We start from the raw sequence: 20,092 nt of genomic DNA, 5'->3' as shown, positions 1-20,092 counted from the left end.
GCGAAAGCAAGAACACACATCGACCTAGAATGTAGGTCAGTGGTGTACGCAATATTTAAAATGCAGGCATAAACAATTTATTCACAATAAATGCGGATAACTCAACTGGATTATTCAGTATTTTACCATCATCATCACCAAGAGACACCAGCATACGAAAATGGGTGCACAACAGACAAAGGAAGAGATCATCGTCGCACAGACTGCGTCGGGCGGAGCAATTGTCAACGACACGTCGACAGGCCAACTGTCGTGGGCAACGCTTGCCTTGATTATCGTCATCATTGCCGCAGTTTCCAGCTACCTGCTATGGACAAATTGCAAAAAGCACATCACCAAGAGAGTCATCAAGGACATGAGAGCAGACGTCCCGGGATGCAGACCACCGCAGCATCCACCGAGACAGATCTGATTGGACCTTCAAGCGACCACCTCTACCTACTTTCATCGCGATTTGCGTGCCGCATTTCGCTGGAAGGGGGGTATGAGGGTGGAAGTAGTCCGCAGACAGTGCAATGTGTAGATAGCAGTTAAAACCTAAAAATTACAACATTTTAATAATTCAATATTTTTAATAATCAGCAAAACACTGCCGTGAGAACGGACATATGATCACCTCCCGCCGGCTGAAGAAATGCTTAAGTGCCGGGTGTCAGTTGTCCATCACAGGAATGAACGAGTAAACAGTGCATTCCTGTCATTGTGTCGTGTGAAATCCATTGTTGGACTGATAACGTTTGTACCTTAATCAAATTTCGCAGACAAAATCCCAGGAATCTATCCGCAATGTGGGAACAAAACAATAAATTTACCCACGCTGTGGATAGCATTTCCTTTGTCTACTTTCAATATAAAAACAGACGTGGCAATCTAACAAGAACTCAGTACCTTAAATTCGCTCGTCTTAATAACACGCCGCTCGCTTCAACGTTAAAATAACTTTTATCACAAACACTATCGTCGTAATCTAATTTATAAACTTTGTATTATTCAAGCTGTAAATTGAATCTGTAATTTGTGTTAAGGGATAATAAATTTGGGGAATTACTTTTATACGCATCAAAACCTTCTGATTTTATTCATCACCTACCCCTCATCACACCATCCCTTGCAACATAAGTAGGTAGGTACAATATCTGAACCCGATAACTAAAGTGCCTTTTTTCATTGATGTTAGTGACTAAAATTTTAGATAATATCTCTCAACCGTACCTATATGGTTCATAACTTTGCACTCCGACTCTTGGATGAAAATGATGTAATATATTCTAAAAATATTTTTTACAAATATTATCTGTCTATTTATTTTATTTAGTACTACATTCAAGTAAATATTATTTGATCTAATTTTATGCGAGGTAATCATGCAACGCGGCGTATCGATATGGTAAAGAGTGCAAAGTTATAAAACGTATACTCTACCCACACATCTAAATACATTGAAAGGCTTTTAATTTCATTCACTAATCTGTTTATCAATATTATATAATCATTCATTTGGTTTTATTTATTTAAATTCAAATATATTTATTTTACATATTATAATGAACATTACAAATTACAAATTTTAAACGTTCATGACATGATATAAAATAAGTGAAACAATGGTGAAAAAAATACAGGGCAAAATAGATGAATAATAAAATAATAAAAATAAAAGTACATGGAAGCCCAATATGAGTGAACTAGGTTGATAGGTGGTTGGATAGGTATAGTTGATAATTAAAACATTATAAAATAATGTCTACCTAATTTCTACCTTAATTAAGTGGAATATATCAATATTCGAAGGGGGAATTAGGGAATTGGGAGAACAGACAACAGATGCTCCCGATTTATAAGATAATTATCAGATACGCACAAGTCAATATTAGGCATACCCCGTTTACACGTGCATGGATTTACTGCTGACAGTATGTACGTATTATCGCAGCCATAACAAGATAATGCACGTATAAACATATTGTATTATCATTGTAAGTTGCAAGATTGCATGCATGAATCAAAAAAGTTCGGAAGCTACCAAATTTTCTTTCACGCGACAGGTGGATTTTTTCGATATTTGTGCTTGCGCAGTAGAACAATAGTGGCGAACCTACTGGTAAAAAAACAAACTACACCGCGCAGAGACTCATTTTGATGTTAATTGATTTTCATTGCTTGTCAAATAGTACTATAAAATGATAATATCGCGTCTCGCTTACTCTTGAAGAATAAGATTGGCGAGACAGTCAGCACTTTTACGTGTAAACAATTATCACCATGATAGTTTATACATACTATTGCTGCAAGTAAATCCATGTACGTGTACAGGCGCTATTACCAACAATAGCAAAGTTTCCATTTACACTACGTATAGTCGGAATAAATTGCTTTAGCTAAATAAAGATCCCTTCTAAACGTTACGCTAAAGTGTTATCTCAATCACAGAAATTTATCTCAACATCCAGAGCTCTGTTCATCTTAACGCGTTAAAGAGTGTCACCATTTAATTTATTATTAAAGTATTTAATGTAAGTAATTTACTTAAGCAAAAAAAAACTAGTTGACTTGCCATATGAAAACAATGGGAGAATTTAGATTTTTTCTAATCAAATATTGTGTTTTGGGTGGTGCTTGGGTGGTACTTACGTGGTGCTCCATATAATTAATAGCTCTAAAATTTTTGGTAAGATTGAAGGGTTAGATTAAAACATTCATAAAGTTTATAAAAAAGATATTCATGTCATTCAAATTCCTTTTATTATAAATTTTATTCTCATCATAATATCACATAATAATAATTATTATCCATATAAAATAGGTTTACACTATAAAATAGTTTTTATTGTTTTAAACCAGTTATTTAAAAGATTAATTACTGTAAAACCCTTTTTCGTTTCATAATATAAATCCATATTCAAAATTTTTTCGCTATATGTAATGGTTTTAAAATATTTTTTTGATCGTTAATTCTACGATATCTGAGTTATTTTTATGTTGACAGTTATTTTGGGATATGACCCTATATTTGGAACGTTAGCGACCGTTTCAAAAATGGGTACATAGCCTTAAACTTTGAAAAACCTAAATTTTGTTTCAAACCCATCATATTATTATTATATATTTACCACGTAAACGCCAATCCAATAAATTATTTAATAAAATATTCTTTACATACTGTGCGTTTTTATTTTTTATTATGTACATGTTACGTGACAATTGGGTAATTATTAGTTAAATATTAGGTACATTCCTTAAAAGTTTGATTTTTTTTTCAAAATTTAGAAGTAGTCGTTTATAATATTTTACACGGTATCAATGTGTTTCGATGAATTTAGATTAATATTATAACTCAAGTGTTATACGTTACCATTCAATAAATGTTGCAATATTGTGGTTCATAATTGCCTTCTTTATATAGTCAGAATTTATTAAGATAATTGTTACACTGGCGTATTTATGTGGGATCTTTTTTTATATTGTTCATTCGATTGTAACAAAGACCGCCACTTACCCGTACGTCACTGTGTGCCGGTGGTGCAATGCAGGTGGTGTGACACGGTGTGACTCTCTCGCGCCACAGTTTTACGTTCCCGCCAACAATGTCTACGGAAAGTATTGTGATCGTAAAAAAGCGATCTTGACGTTTTAACGGCTGGCATGTTTTATGTGCTCCTGTAACCGCGAAATTGATTTCTCTCAGGCCAGCTGTCCCTATAGCCTATACTCGATACCCAAAATCTAACATATATTGTTAGATTATGAGATCACGCAAAGGAATTACCTCCAATCATAATTATTTAAAGAATAAAATGTAATGAAGTGCTAGGCCTTTATCAAAATGGAATAAAAGAACGCTGGTTAACTTTGAAAAGGGTCGTTCAAGCAGTAGCATTTTATTTCTCAGGCGCAAGAAAATTTTTGCAGACGTGGGTTTCAAGAGCCCTTAAAATTTCAAGTGACTGTGTTTAGAATTAAGAATTCCGAGTTCTTGTGAAAACTTATTTTACTTTTACACTATCATCGCCGGTTAAAGCCAAGCTATCAATGAATAGGTTGTTAGTTTTTTTTTCCATTTACGAGTAGTTAGTATTTTACAATCACATCTGTAGGTGATAAATCAAATATTTTTAGTACTGGTAGTTAATCATAAATGCATTAATATACATAGTAATTCATACCAATTTTTAGTCGATTCACATTTATACAGAATATCAAGATATACATATCATAAATATTATGTATGTAATAATATGTTAATATGTATATAATATGTTAAATTACATATATGTATAATAATATGTTAAATTACAAACAAATTTAACATTTTTTGGTATATAATGATCAAAAACTAAACGTATAATTTGAAATGCTCGAAAAATACGAATAACAACCTATTTTTAATTTACTTGTACAATATTCGTTTATATAAAAATAAAAGAAATATTAAAATAAATGTACAGAAAATAACACAAATGACTGCGGTTTTAGAAGATCTTCAGTATCATAAATTATAGTCACTGCAGCGTTTAGTTAAGTTATTTCGAGTCAAAAGCCGTGTATGTGAAATTTACTGTCTGATATCGCAATGATTTTTCCTATAAAATAATATACCACCTTCAATATAAACGTAAATATTATATGACACATGAATCATAAAAAGTCATTTTAATTCGCTCCAACTTGTATTCCTCTTTTTTTCTAGATTGTTTTCTAATATGGAGTTAAAAAGTGTTTTTTTTTATATAAATAGATTATCTTAGTTTCATCAAGATTTTAACGAAATACAATTAGGTACCTATAATATATATGTTTGAAAGATATTTTTTATATTTTAATTGAATCGTTATCATGTATCGTGTAAATATATTACTTATATATTTTTATATATAATGTGGATTTTGTTTATTTTCTGTAATAAACTGTCTACTATATAAAGTTAAGAATTGAAGGTTGTTCTTTTCTGTCATATCGGGTCTTCAATGTCTTCCAAGTGTCGCGTCAGAGATTGGAAAGAAAAAGGGTTGTAAAACTCGTAACGATAAAAAAAATTGATTGTCGAATTTTTTATCGGCATCTGTTTAAACAAGGTGTTTTTTCTACGAAATGTAATTCATCGAATAAAATATTTGACATTCTGCCTAAAACAACATATTTTTATAGTTCTTTTATACATCATTTATTTTGGGTTGAGTATATTATTCTTATAATATATTATTTTGGTTATACTTCGCTTAGATTTGGCCTGTCAATGTCGCTTAGATTTCCGAAAATATATGGTCTGTCGTAATCTCATAAACGCTTTCTCCAGTGCAGTAGAGTGTATGTGGGGGCATAAAAAACTGGCAAATAATAATTTATCGTTGTTTTGTTCGCATTCAATGGGGGACGAGAGAGCACGTAATGATGGCTGTCAGCCACCTATAACTTTCCAATAAGCCGATTCTGCGGCTAATATTATGAGAGAGGGAGAAAACTGTACAAATATTTCGCTAGTCGGCCTCTTACTATACACGGTATCAAGAAGCTTAACAAATACACCAGAAAATAGTATACGTTCCAACCATAATATCTAATTAGGGAAAGGAATCAAAGACCAAAATTCGGCATGAAATATTATACAGTATGTATTTAATTCTGGTGTTAAAAATAAGAAAAGAGAAATTTTAAACATTCGGAAGAAGTGAAATTAATACTTAAATATGATGAATGAATTTGTTACAAAAGAAATGATGAATGCAACCTGATCTGTCTCAAACCTGTCCCAAATGTAATAACTATATCTGATGCTCATGCCGCGGTGTGATCAAGAAGTACATTAAATATTAGAAAAACTGATCCACTTCCAATCTTACCTTCTACTAGCCGTAACAGAGGCTTTTATTGAGAATGAAGATGACGGCAATTGACCAAGGGTAAGTGATACCCGGCTTCGATATTTTGAGGTCACGCTACGTTTGTGTGAGCAGGGAGAGCAGGTAATCAGACTAAAATATGAAAACTATTCATATATATTAGAAGAAAACGATTATATTTTATAGTCTTATACAACACAATATAATTTTTTTTAATAGTTTATTATGATTAGTAGTTTAAACTAACAGTTGTCTTCGTATTTTACTTAGCTTGAAATGGTTAACATGCAGTAAAGTTGTCATTGCAAAGATATATTATAATTAGATTTTTGTGCATGATATAGCATATTATATTATTGACTAATATTAGATTATACTATAATGATAAACTTTTTATTTATAGAACTGGCGTTTATGTCGTAGATCTTTATTATAACGGTTTTGAAACAATGTCATTTTTGTTTATAATAGAAACAGAAATAACTTTATTTCAAAACCATTATAAACTGCTTACTTGAACAAAAAAAATCTCAATAATGACATATAAATTGAACGGGTCAACAACTACGTCTATCTTGGACTATAAATGTCAATTGATGACATTGATTGTATGATGAGGACTCGCTGGACAAAACTGCCATTGAGCGTATTTGGGCGCTTGATTATCTTCAGAAATGACATCCCATTATGCTTATAGTTGAAAGGGTAAAACTATTTTTTAGAGCTAGTACTCGCATATTTATATAAAATATCGACCCCTAACGTGAGAGATATTAAAAAATGATAAGGAGTGGAACGTTGCATGGAAAGGTGCATATTGTGGATATTGCGGAAAGATCTAAAAAGAAAGCAATGACTAAAAAGGAAGACAAGATTAAATGATATGATAGTGGTTGCCACGGTAATGAAATAGTAATGAGCTAGACACCCACGGTGGCCGCGCGACTTAAGCGTTGGACTATAAAGCCGTGGATCCCAGGTTCGAATCTTGGGTCTGGCAAGTACACATATTGTTTTGCAATTTATGTGTGTCAGGGTATAGACTTAATAGGTTGAGCAAGTGGCTGACATCTATTTCTCGTAAAAACAAAATCTGTCAATACAAACCTCCACTCTGTGGAGGCCCATAATGATCCTATCAGGATCGGACATAGTCGAAAAAAAATGAGCTGGACATGTAGTTTGAATACTCACTGAATAAATTCCGTCATACAGTGGTACCTACTCAAGGATCAACAAACGAGCACTGGTATGCCCTAAATCTCTCTGAATCAGCAAACTCATCAACTTCGGTAAATGTACCCGGCAATGGGCAAATGGGAATCATGCACAAAACAGTATATTATGTCAAACAAGGTAATGGAAATTTTCTTCTAACGTTCGTTACGCATAGCGGGAGTGGAATCGTAGAGGGTGGTGGGAGTAAAAGCAAGTGCATGTGTCAGTGAAGGCCTAACGACTGACAAGAGTGAAAACAGCTATGTGATGCTCCATCCAGAGGAAAATAACCCCGGCTTATAATGATGATGACGTTAGTGTACCTACGCACCTACTTATATAAGTTTAATAATATGTATCTACATACCTGTGAATACCTCGTTTTGTGTATCGATTTCTCCCAATTCAACATGACAAATCTAGATATTTAACATGATACCAAAATGAAATTTTCAATTTTCGATGCTCGGTTAATTTTAATTTAATACGTCGAAAATTGATATAAGTTTTAATTACCGAGGCTTTTCATAAGCGTTTAACAAGAAAGTTTACCAACACGAAAATATTTTAAACAAAGTACATGTCGATAAAATATTATAAACTAAAACGGTGTTGAAGGTGGAAATATATCATTAAATTATTAATAATAATTGTAAGAGGACATTATTCTCAGAAGGAATATCGGAAAACCATCTTGACGAAGAGAACTTACCTTACATACCTAATAAAAACTTCTCATCAAGACTACAAAAATAAACGAATTGTCTCCGCTTAAGGGCGGACGTGCTCAGCGTGGGTCAAAATGGAGCTTTTTTTCTATTTTCAAAGAATGATCCTAGAGATACCTTAAACGTTGTAGATAATCTATTTATATAATTTTGAAGCTTTATTATCCGTTATATTTATTTTAAACATTCGATGACTGCATATAGTATTTTTATTACATAAAATAGTATTCTTTTAAACCTCTCACTCTATTTTTTTAGAATATAGTCATATTTCAGTACATAAATGTGCAGCGGTGTTAAGATTTTTTACATTTATTAATTTTTAATTGCATTTATAAAACCATCAGTATAATTTATGTCGACATTATTATAGTGAAATATTTACGATAAAAAATTATATTGATAATTTCTGTGATCCCAAATTTGACAAGAATTAGGCATTTTATTATTCAAAAAATGGGCAAAATTAACACATTTAAAGATAATTATAAAGATACTGATTATAAGCTATGTCTTTGACCATTCAAGTGTAATAAACGTCCTATGAATAATGATTGCTTTATAACAATTATTGACCTAAGAATTAGGTAGTGTTTTTTTGAAATACACCATTTCTTTTGGCATTCCCCAGTAGTTAAGCTACAACATACGGCCGTAGCCATAAATTTACAAACTTTAATTGAAGTAGGGAGTGAAATGATGTTAACGCGCGTGTTTGAACATGTACCGTTTAAAAAAAAATCGGTCAGGTAAGATTTAAAGAAAAATTATTGAACAGTTTGAAATTTGTTAATACTTATAGAATTATCAAAATAAATTGCGGGGCACGCGGCTCGCGGCCGACTGGAGTTCCCTAGTGGCCGTGTTACCTTTGTGACATGATTTTTGTTTCGCCTGTGAAATTTTTTGTAACGAATCCTCCCGGGAGGTCAAGGCAAAAGCATGTATCCATGCTAAAGTATTTGTGTAGCAACAAAAGTTTAGAAACTTTTAAAATTTGATTGCGATAATATTTTTAATGTCCGTACGGACATGGCGTGATAAAAATACGTTTAATATCTATGACACTTTTCTATATCGTAAAGGAAGGAAGTACCTTCTAAACTAAAACTTCTACTAAAAAAGAAAATATTCAGTTTTGAAAGTTTTCTTTTATGAATGTGATAATAAATTGATAAATAAAATAGTTTAATGCTTGAAATGTATTTAAACTAGTACAATATTTGAGGTTATTACAAGAAAACGTAACAAAACCTCATCATAGAGTCATACAGTACTGTGTCAATTTTGTGTATATTCGCTTAGTTTAAGATATTATAATAGATTAGATCGTTAATACTACATTAGGTACGTATTAATAATAAGTGCTAGTGGTGCAACAGTCGTATCAGTATTGATACGATTCGGATTCAGATATCAATTCTCAAAACTGAAGAGACGAAACCATTGAGCTGTGGTCAGATATCAGTTTTTATTGATGGATTTGATCATGAAGATATGCTTTACATTACTAGGTTAAATAATGTAAAGACTTTGAATAATACTCTCCTTACCTGCAATAATCAATGACATAATATCCGGGTATGACTTGGCAAGGAGCGTGGAACATAGTCAGCAAGTCAACGACATTAAATAATTTTCCACTTCACCATAACTAAATATTATCTCAGATAAATTAAATAATAGCTATTTGTATCTTATATTCTATAGGAATTTTGACGGTGGAAATATAATAAATATTTCGCGGACCGCTAACTAAGAAAAATAACCAATATTCATATTGTATAATAAGTATAGTATTTTATTTTATTTTAAAAGTATAAATTAGAAATATTTTATGAAATTATTGTTGACTTACCTTCTCAAATCAGTGAAAAAAAAAATTGTTGTATGTAAAATTATTTTTATTTTAATAGAAAAAAGCACTCTTGACACGGTCAAACTACTACTACAAAATAACTGTTAGATTGATTTTCTGTAATATGAAAACAATTCTATAGGGTTTAAATCAATAGTAAAGTTATAAAATTTAGACGAGTGCTGCCACATTTTGTATTCAGATTAATACAGTAGGTATGCATTTAAGGATTTCCAGAATTTACTTTCTTGCCTCCAATAAAAAAAGTTTCATTTTTAATTAACCCACTTTATCTCCTGGCTCAAGACATTACATATTATTACCTACTAAATTTAATAATGTTCAACATGGTCTTAAGAGAATAAAAAATACAGATAATTGCCCTTCTATTTATTTTGCTGCTTAACTCCGATATCTGTTTGTTTAAAAATAAATCGAGCAGATATTTTTTTATTAAGTGATTGAAAATGGTTTTAACCCATTCTATGATTCCATTTGCTTCGTTCAGTAGAGTTGATTCAATCTCAAATTATATTTTATTATCTGACAGCGTGTTTGTTGGAGTGGAATAAATCTTATAGGCCATATCGAAAGGAAGGCAAGAATTTGCTTAAATGGTCAATATTGTTTTTCGCTTCGTTTAAAACAGCGATTGTCAAAATTTGGATTGGGAAAATTGGGAAACTCGTTAACCCTTTAAATGATTAAATCATTTACGCATTGTTATTAATGTGGTTCACGGAATATCTGCCTCTGCGGATAATTGACAGTAAACGAAAAACATTATTATAGTTTAATTCCAGGATTCTATCATTTTTTTACTTTGCAGTTACCGAATTATTCAAAAAAATTATAAGTTTTTTTTATATTGTCAAGAATAATAATATCAATAATATCAGATATACAATACCCTCCATAGAATCAATAACACGGAAATTTATTTCAAACAATCTTCGGTACCAATCTAAACATATGTAAAAAGATTCAAATTGAGGGACTAAGACTGCTATTCATGTGACGGCAACACCTCTCAAAAAGTATGGCACATCATTAATGACTAGATACCTAATACCAGAAATGGAACGACGGGTTTTCAAAGATTTGTGCAGACAACAAAATTAAAATTGACCTCCAAAAACCTTAAGAAATACCAAACAACAAAATATTGACACAAAAATTCAATAGTTGAAAAAATAAAAATAAAGTAATATAACAATTATAATACTATACTGATACGTAGTGTAAATGCACTTGTTTGTAGTATTTTTTACTTACTCACATATTATTATAACTATTGTTATTAATGAATGACCTTTCAAAATTCCATGACATGTTATTTAACTTATATCTACATAATAAAGTACACCTTACACTAAAAATCAAGGATATTGTTCACATGAATAAAAAAATATTTACTTAACTTATTAGCTCTTTCCTATTATACATACATTGAAAAAAATGTAAGTTAATCTAATAGTAAATTTATAACTAAGACTAAAAGCTTTAGAAAGATATGGTCAACCACTCGCTCTACGTAGTGTTGCTTCGTGAAAGTTTCCAAATGCCGGGACAATTGAGCGAGGGAATGACCTGTGAACTAAAATACATAGTGTGTTTATATATAATGGTTTTTATCAAATCTAAAACAATAAAATCTTTACAATGTTATCTGAATTAATTTTTAACAGTTCATCTAATTAAACCACAGCACGTTTTAATGATGCGAAATAAGCTTGCTTCTAGAGTTCAGCCCTTAGTCACGGCGACCGTAGCGGACTAGAGACCGGCGCTCTGGCTAAGCTAAACGGAGAGGAGGTGATTCTGTTTAGGTACGCCACTGTCATGATTGGTAAAACACAAAGATACCGAGATCAAGGATTCACTGGTTGTGCTAAGCCAAGCGCTGAAGTGAACTGTTAGGAAGATAGTTTTTGACGAGCAACAATACAGCAGCTAACTGAAGTGTCTGCATCAAAAATACAGTAATGTTAAGAAGCTTAGCTTCTGTATAGTGGCAGTATAATGAATTAACGTTTTAAAGTACTTACATCTAGTTTAAATACAATACGATTTAATCTTGCGCTAGCGTTCAACCCATCACTATGTGGTGGTCCACCTGCCTTATTATCGCGGTATTAATGCCGGGTCGGCACCCTGTTTGGCTATACCAAGAACTGTAGTGAACTTTTAGGAAGCTAGAACTCGGCGAGCAACAACACAATATTAGCTAAATTGAAGGTGGCAAAGATATAAGATACTATACTCACTCACCTGATATAGGTTTAAGGTAACTGAAGTTAACTGACTAAAATGTCTGAACGCTGGCTTCAGAATGGCGGCTGCTTCAGAAAGGCAGCATAGGTACGTACATATACAGTTTAAGTTTTGTAGATATAGATATAAAAAATGTCAAAATAATATTATGCTAAAAAGACATCGTTAAAAATTGTATATAATAGCCTGGTTGGCAGGCATGTAGTTACTACAAAATGATTATACGACACAGCGTGTGTTATTGTATGTATTTATAAAAATGTGTTTTCACGCAAAGCAGGCAGGCCCATATAAGAGTACTCGTTAAAAAATGATATCGTGTCCCTCCGACCGAAACAATAATTTCACGCGACGTCGCGCCAAATTAAAGTCGCGCCAAATTTAAAATTCGCGCCTAAAATTAACCATAAGCGAAATATGTCGCCAAAACAAACAGTGAAACAATAAATTATTGTCGTAGCTGTATCGCCAGATGATATCATATTATAACATTTTTATAATAAACTTAATATCGACACTGCGAGGCCAAATAAGCTTTGTGACGGGAGTGCCAATTTACAGGAGAATAACGCCATATATTTTTCAGAAACTATCCTCTCAAAAATTAGTTATAGCTACGACTCTTGCTGACGTTATTTTTGAAACATATTGGAATTATATATTTTGGAAATATGACATTTTAAATTATCTTATTCATTTTCTGTCTTAGCGCCCCCAAAATCCCTTTAGCTTAACATCATAGAATCTAGTCTAGATTGTATAATTAATATGTTACATTCATAACAATACAGTGTGTAAAGCAATAACCTTCTTCAATAATTTAAAAGTGTTTCTTCAGGGATGAAATCTCTTCTGATGGGTGGAAGTTGCAACCATTAGCAATGATGTAAAAAACGAATATAAAAATAACTAACACTAATATTTTTTTGGTCTAACAGCTGATATTATAATCTTTAAAGTGGTAAATGTCAAGCTTATCTTTGAATTAGTATTCAGCACCATAAAATACACATAACAAAATTTTAATTAACAAAATCAAACGATAAATATACAAAATTAAAATTTTCTCCACCATTTTGGAATTCAGTAGCTCATAATCGTAAAACATCGTCGGTACCCTTACGCTATGCTTATTCAATATGCCGATATTAATTTTTTTATTTAAAAGTGCATAATTCGTTAGATTTTCAGAGCTATGCCGCCTGACTGTAATAAATATAATTATAACGATGTTATGGTGACAGGTCTTAAATGTCGGGATGTTGACACGATGTTATTTCAACTATCGGAATTTTCAGTATTTTTTATCAACACCCAATCATCGAACAATTATTATTTTTGATAAGAATTATATTTTATGAAAAAAAAAATATTAATGTTACAGAGTTTTTTTCAAGTACATCAAGATAATCAGTTTAACATTATTGTACGAGTATTATTAATAAAACCATCTTATAAAACATTCCTTCCAGATGAATTCTATACAGATAAATATTTGCCCAGCGATTGTTGAATGTATTTTCCATCATCGGGATTTGTATCTAGTCGTCTCAGTGTACTTAATATATATAGACAGGAATCAAACGAAAACCAACAAAACTCGAAAGATATGAAATCTATTTATTATTCACTATGTTAATCGAGTTTTCTGTTTATTTATCAGCCATTATAAAATGGAAGCGAGTGATTGAGTTTTATGCTTTTTTCGGGAATATTAAATCGCTTTGTGTATTTTTTTCTTCCATTCGAATAATGTTTCAAAATATTTCAAACATATTATTCGTTCTTCGTTTTCTGGTAAAATCAATTAAAGCATATATTATCTTTATTCACATTGTTATATACTTTATATGAATATTAATTGTAATCTTGACTTAAGTTTTTGTGAAATTCTCATGAAAAATCTTTAGTCAGAGTTTGTCAAACTATTTCATACATAATTTGGAAACTCCTCAGAGAAACACTATTTCACCGTGTTCGATCCATAGACTCTAAAGTCTAAGGCTTAGTTAGAGGATCATTATATAAGACTCCACATAGTAGAGGTTGTATTAACAGATTTTGTTTTTACGAGATATTAATGTCACACTCTGACTCCAAGCTCAAATTGAAAAACAATATAATATGTATTTGCCACACCCAGGATTCGAACCTGGAATCCACGACATTACAACCTAACGCTTAAGCCGCTCGGCCATCGTCGGCGTGGGGAGAGAAACACTCCTATAAAAAATAATAAAAACCTTATAAAAAAATTAGATTCTAGCCAATATACTTTACCTTATAATATATTGTAATATAGAAAATGTTTCATTCTGAAACCCTGCGAATAAAATTAGTTGAACTTAGAAAAAAAATTTTACTCTGACTTTTCTGATTTTTAAAAACAATGTCATTATTATAAAAATGGTAACTCAACTCCACTTACACATTAAATCTGGGAATATACAAATAAAATGGAATTGGTGTTTGAGCACTAATCTAATAAAATATTTTATAATAAATATTTTATAATGTTGTCAACACCTTTTGGACTTACTTTAAAAATTCAAATACAAATCTTCTCAAAAAGTATAGTACCGTGAACAGTAGGTATTCGAAGAAGAAATTGGTAGACTCAATAGTAAAGTTTCCAAACACTCAACATAATAAATACATTGAACATGCAACATTGATCGTCTCAAGTCTCAACCTCATAACTGAATAATCCAGAGTGCGTGCAGCATGCATATAGAAGGATTAAATAAATTCATCTCACTGAGCATACCGTTTAAATCAGCATCGTGAAGATATTCTAAATGTGACTTTTTAAAAATTACTTCCAATAATTGTGCCATAATAAAAATTTCTTCAATCAGTAGATGTCATAAATTAATGTTATACTATAAAACAATAGTTAATTCGATTATTTTCCACTAAATATAGCACAAACGTTTTAGAATATCATTATTAATTAAACTATTTTAGATTTTTTTACTGATATTTTTTACTAAACACGCTAGGTACTAATTCCATTGTTTCCTCTGAAAAATAAATACTACTTTAATCCGAGATACAACACTGAATTTTGGTTGTAATTTATAGGTATAGATAATAAGATCACCATATACACTGCACATAATATTAAATACGCCTGCCTAGCATTATTTGATTTCATAATAATATACTTACGAATAATGTCATATTATAACATTTAGTCACATAACATATTATTTTATCAATTTCGTTTTCAGAAAATAAGGTTATTATATATTATTATTAAGGGAAAATGTCTGTCGTGACATATTTTCTCAGAAATCTAGTTTCCCTTTGTGGAAATCATAATTATATTCATACCGTATGTATTTATTCGGACAGGACCTTTTATATTATTTGACCGTACATAACTTCTTTATCCTACTATGTACATTAGGAAGGGGCGCTCTCATATGAAAAGGATTTTTTGTTTAATTTTTATTTTATGACAACCCGTAGCATTAGGATCGCACTACACAGACTGCCTTTTGCATCTTTACAGAACAACTAAATCAAACCAAAATAAACTAATCTTTACTATCTGTTTATATAAACATTTATACAAAGTGAGATGTAAAATAATATCACAGTGTACTGATAGTGGCATTTTTTTTAAATAGTGCTCCGTATGAATCTGAAGATACTTACAGTAAAATTACAGGTTCTGAGAAATGAATAAAAATAATTTCACACTATAAACGTTTAACATAATATTATGTATCCTTAGTCTGTTGATGTAAATACGTCAATATCTGGCTGATGAGACAATAAATTTGGTTTAGGCCACTATTGCTGTAGAAACTGATACTAAATGTATGTACGAGTATATGGTGTTTTAATCCAGAACCTAGATATTACTACTAGGTAATGCGCTATCCAATTCGTGGTATGATTTTCATAGTTCATTAATTTGTTACCTGACAAATATTTAATTGTTTTGTAATTGTTAATTATTGAAAGTCTACCATTTAATACAGTGGATTGTTTTTTCACTGCACAACGCATACAAATTGTATAATCATACTTTAAAAATGGCAAATCATCGATGGTCGTACTGCAAAAATTATGGTCAGCTTCAAGAGACGCTTTTTGTTTTTGGTGACCTGACACAATATTATGTACTTATTTGTTCACGCAAAAACATTGCTGTTCTACGTGAAAGTGGGCCCGAAGAGCCAGAAATATCGATTCCAAGAAGATCGCAGCAGCCTGGTCTCTCGTACGGCTTTCTATGGCAGGGTTTGGATAAATATCTTCACCTACATTCGTATAAGATTCAGGTCACGCAAGAAATAAAGTCAACGGACTACAGTTATCGTGGTAGATTCGCCGATTAGGTCTTAGAAGAGTTAATTGGACATCAATATTGTGTGATTTGACACCGTTGGATTTAATTTTGTAGGGTAACCCAGACAGAAAGTGTCTAGTATGCCAACGATCCACAAACTCTTGAACCGCTTAAGGACAGTATCCGCTGAGTTGAAGCCCGAGAAATGTGTGATAAATAACATAAACGGATTGTGAGGTACAAGATAGTTCAGCTCGATCATTTGAATAATTTTGTATTCCAAGTGTAATTTTATTGTAAAAACTAAATTATCGATTAAAATAAATATATTCTCAACAAGTTACCAATGTGATCTGATTTTCCACACGTTGCCTGATACGTCACACTCGTGTACCTAGTAGCCAATTTCACACCACGTGTCCCGGACCCTGGTTGACGCCGGTGTAAGCCGGATCTCCTGACGTACTTGTTATGATTTTGATATTATATTCCATGTAGTTTTCTTTGAATTTAAATGTTGTGATTATTCGTTGCCTTCTACGTGGCAATATTGAAGCGGTTTATAGTATCGTGCTGGTTCCATTTATCACCAACTTAAGATTGAAGAAATTGCTACCTTCCTCCAGTTGACCCCTCTTAGTCTGACTTCCCAACATAGATCTGTCTGGCTTGCGAGACCCTTCCGGTAGTTAAACAACCGCCAGCATAGCTCTAAGGATCCTTGGAACGCGAAAGCCTCCTCACGACGACAAGGTGGAGATCCATTCGAGGTGGATATAATAACTATGACATGTTAAAACAATAATTTACTAATTTGAATTTATAACCTATTAAATAAGTTCATTGTTTTTTTATATATTCCTTAATACTGTAGCAATCATAAATAATTAATCATAGATTAGATAATAAATTACTCAAGAAGGAATCTTAACTTTTCGTTTTCGTATGCGATTAATTCTTCATACACCGTAATTATAGCGAAAATCTTTTTGAAAAATACGTGATGTGTGTCACTACCCTTACCTGGTGTCATAATCACATTTCTAATATTACGTTCTATTATTATATCAAGAGCATACGTCGTTTCGCGGTATGATTTCTTAGGTAGTTCAAAATCTCTATTTCCATTATATTATAATATATTATACCTAAATATATATGTTTAATTAATTTCCTGATAGTTATAAATACAACAAAAGAAGCACATACAGATACGTCTTGCGTCTTGACAATAAATGCAACAAAGACGAAAGTCATGTTCAACGGCTTTGCTGACCGAAAGATATCGTCGTCAATGGCACTCACCTTGATTAGGTAAAGAACTACTACACAGATCTGAGACATAGTTTCTCAAACTTTTTGACCTGACTTTTGATATTTTGTTTGAGTGTTGAAAAATAAATCCAAAGGAATTTTCCCGTACATCAATTCAAGCTGAACCGTTTGTCGTAATCAAGAAGTTGACGGGTGTCCGAAAGTTTTGATATTTTAAGTAACCAAGTAAAGAAACTATTGTTGAAAAAGCTTCAAAACGTCTGTTATAAACTTAAAACTGTGTTAAACAGGGTATGACAGTTGAGACAAGTTTTACGTGCAGATGCGAGTTGTTATCACTTTCATCACTTGCATTTATGCCACTGGCCGACTTGCATATTGAACGACTAAAAACTGAAAGGATCTCAACTTTCCTATATTCAACTTGTTAATTGATCAACTTTACTGAAATGTGGTTTCAACTTATTAATTGACGTTCAATTGTCATTCAATATACTATTGAACGACAAAAATTGCCACGTGAGAACACGGCGTAGGTAAGTATAAAGTTGACATAAATGAATATAACCAATGAAGAAAAATAGCAACGTTGCATTCTGGTATTTTTTATCGTCACTAAAATTGATTCTGACCGGGGCGATAAATTTTAAAGTTGAAAAATAAATAAATTTCCTTTTTTTTTTGGAGAGCGACGCAAAACAGCTGGCATCAGAAGCTCGTTTGTTTTATAAGAATGTTCTATCGCAAAAGTGTGGCGCGCAAACAATTCCTTCAGGTGGATCTGGAGGGTCCAGTGACGTAGTTACCCTTGACCAAATCGTGATTATCTTTTAAAATAATTTATATCCCCTGAAAAATAATAATATTATGTTGTTAAACTTAAAAACGAGAGTTTCTAGTGATAAAAATGGGGAGTGGGTACTATTTAAGTGGGGACATGCTCGTCGTAGGTCAAAATTGAGTTTTTATTGTATTTTCAAACCATGATCCTGGACACTCCTTAAACGTTTTAAAAAATTTAACACATTTGAAGATAATTCTAAAGATACTCATTATAAGCTATGTCTTTAACCATTTAAGTGTGATAAACATTCTACGAATAATGATTGCTTTGCATTAATTATTGACCTAAGAATAAGGAAGTGTTTTTTTGAAATACGCCATTTCTTTTGGCATTCCCTAGTGGTTAAGCTACAACATACGGCCGTAGCCATAAATTGACAAACTATAATTAGAGAAGGGAGTAAAATTATGTTAACGCGCGTGTTTGAACATGTACCACTTAAAAAAATTGCTATGAAAGCATCTTTAAATGAGTAATAAATAATTTTACGTCAAAAATATTTTCACCAATCACTTTTTTCATCCTTGGTAAATGCACAAGAGAATTTTTCGAAAAACTATTTATTCAAAACTATATTTTAGCTTTGAAGGCTTTTATAGAACTATTCATTTCTGCAATATATTATCTTTATTTTTCCCTGAAGTTCAAGATTTCAATTGTTTAATTTTTTACAAATATCATCTAAAAAGGTAAAAGTCCAATGATGGTTATCTAATTGTTCGAATATTTGACGTTTTGAACTAAAATTTTTTTTTTATCTCTTACAGAAGATCAAAAAATCGACTAAGCGCTTACTTAATCATCTTCTATCTGTATGTAAAATAAGGTCAGCTTGTGAAGAATCGTCCTTTTCTACAAGGGCTTTAATTATTCTGTGCGATAAAGGATTTGTTCGAATAATGTTGATTATTTTCATAACGACATTCATGACATGTTCAAAGGATAATATTTTGGCACATAATGCTTCTCGGTGAATAATACAATGATAATCCATAAAGTAATTGAAGGATTCATCTCTCTTGTAATGGAAAATGAATCCATTATTGCAGCCCATCATTGCTAGAGCACCGTCAGTAATTATTGCTGATACCTTTTGTAAAGGCATATTAATTATTTATGTTGCGTCATTTTAAAAGATACTAAACATATCTTCACCTCTTGTTCGCTCTTGCATTGGAAATAACTTTAATAGTTCTTATTCTACACTAAAATCACTGAATACCATCCTTATGCATACTGCCAATTGCGCTGCATCAGATATTTGTCGACTCGTCTAGTCGCAGTGAGAATCATTCACATTTTTTTCATATCATTTTTTAACTCACTTTGTAAATCAGTTGACATCTTCTGGATCCCCATAATAGTTGTGTCATTTGCACATCTTGAATTGCCGAAATATTTTCTTACTTATTAAAAAATTCTTCAAAAAGCGTATCGGCACCAGTAATAAAAATGCTTTCTTAATTAATTCGCTGCTTAAAAACGGATTTTTACTCTGTGTCAACAAAATAATGAGACATTTTATAGGAAGTAATGGTGACATTTTTATTTTTATTTACACGGTTAGTAAGAAATGTTTGCTGTGTAGTCCTGATTTCAGTTGATCAATTTTATTTCGTTATTCAATACTTTGCTGGGGGCACACGAAAATGGCTCCGCGGGCGCACTTAACCAATAAGCTAAGGGCCTCCTACTTAATCACGATATTGTTAACAAGCAGTTATTCATAAAATGTTTATCAAATTGCGTTATTTT

Source organism: Rhyacophila brunnea, unplaced genomic scaffold, assembly GCF_057557595.1.
Source record: "Rhyacophila brunnea isolate RB1 unplaced genomic scaffold, BYU_Rbru_1.0 scaffold_1, whole genome shotgun sequence".
NCBI lineage: Eukaryota > Metazoa > Arthropoda > Insecta > Trichoptera > Rhyacophilidae > Rhyacophila > Rhyacophila brunnea.
The sequence above is the reverse complement of the archived record's forward strand: the minus strand, read 5'-3'. Positions refer to the sequence as shown.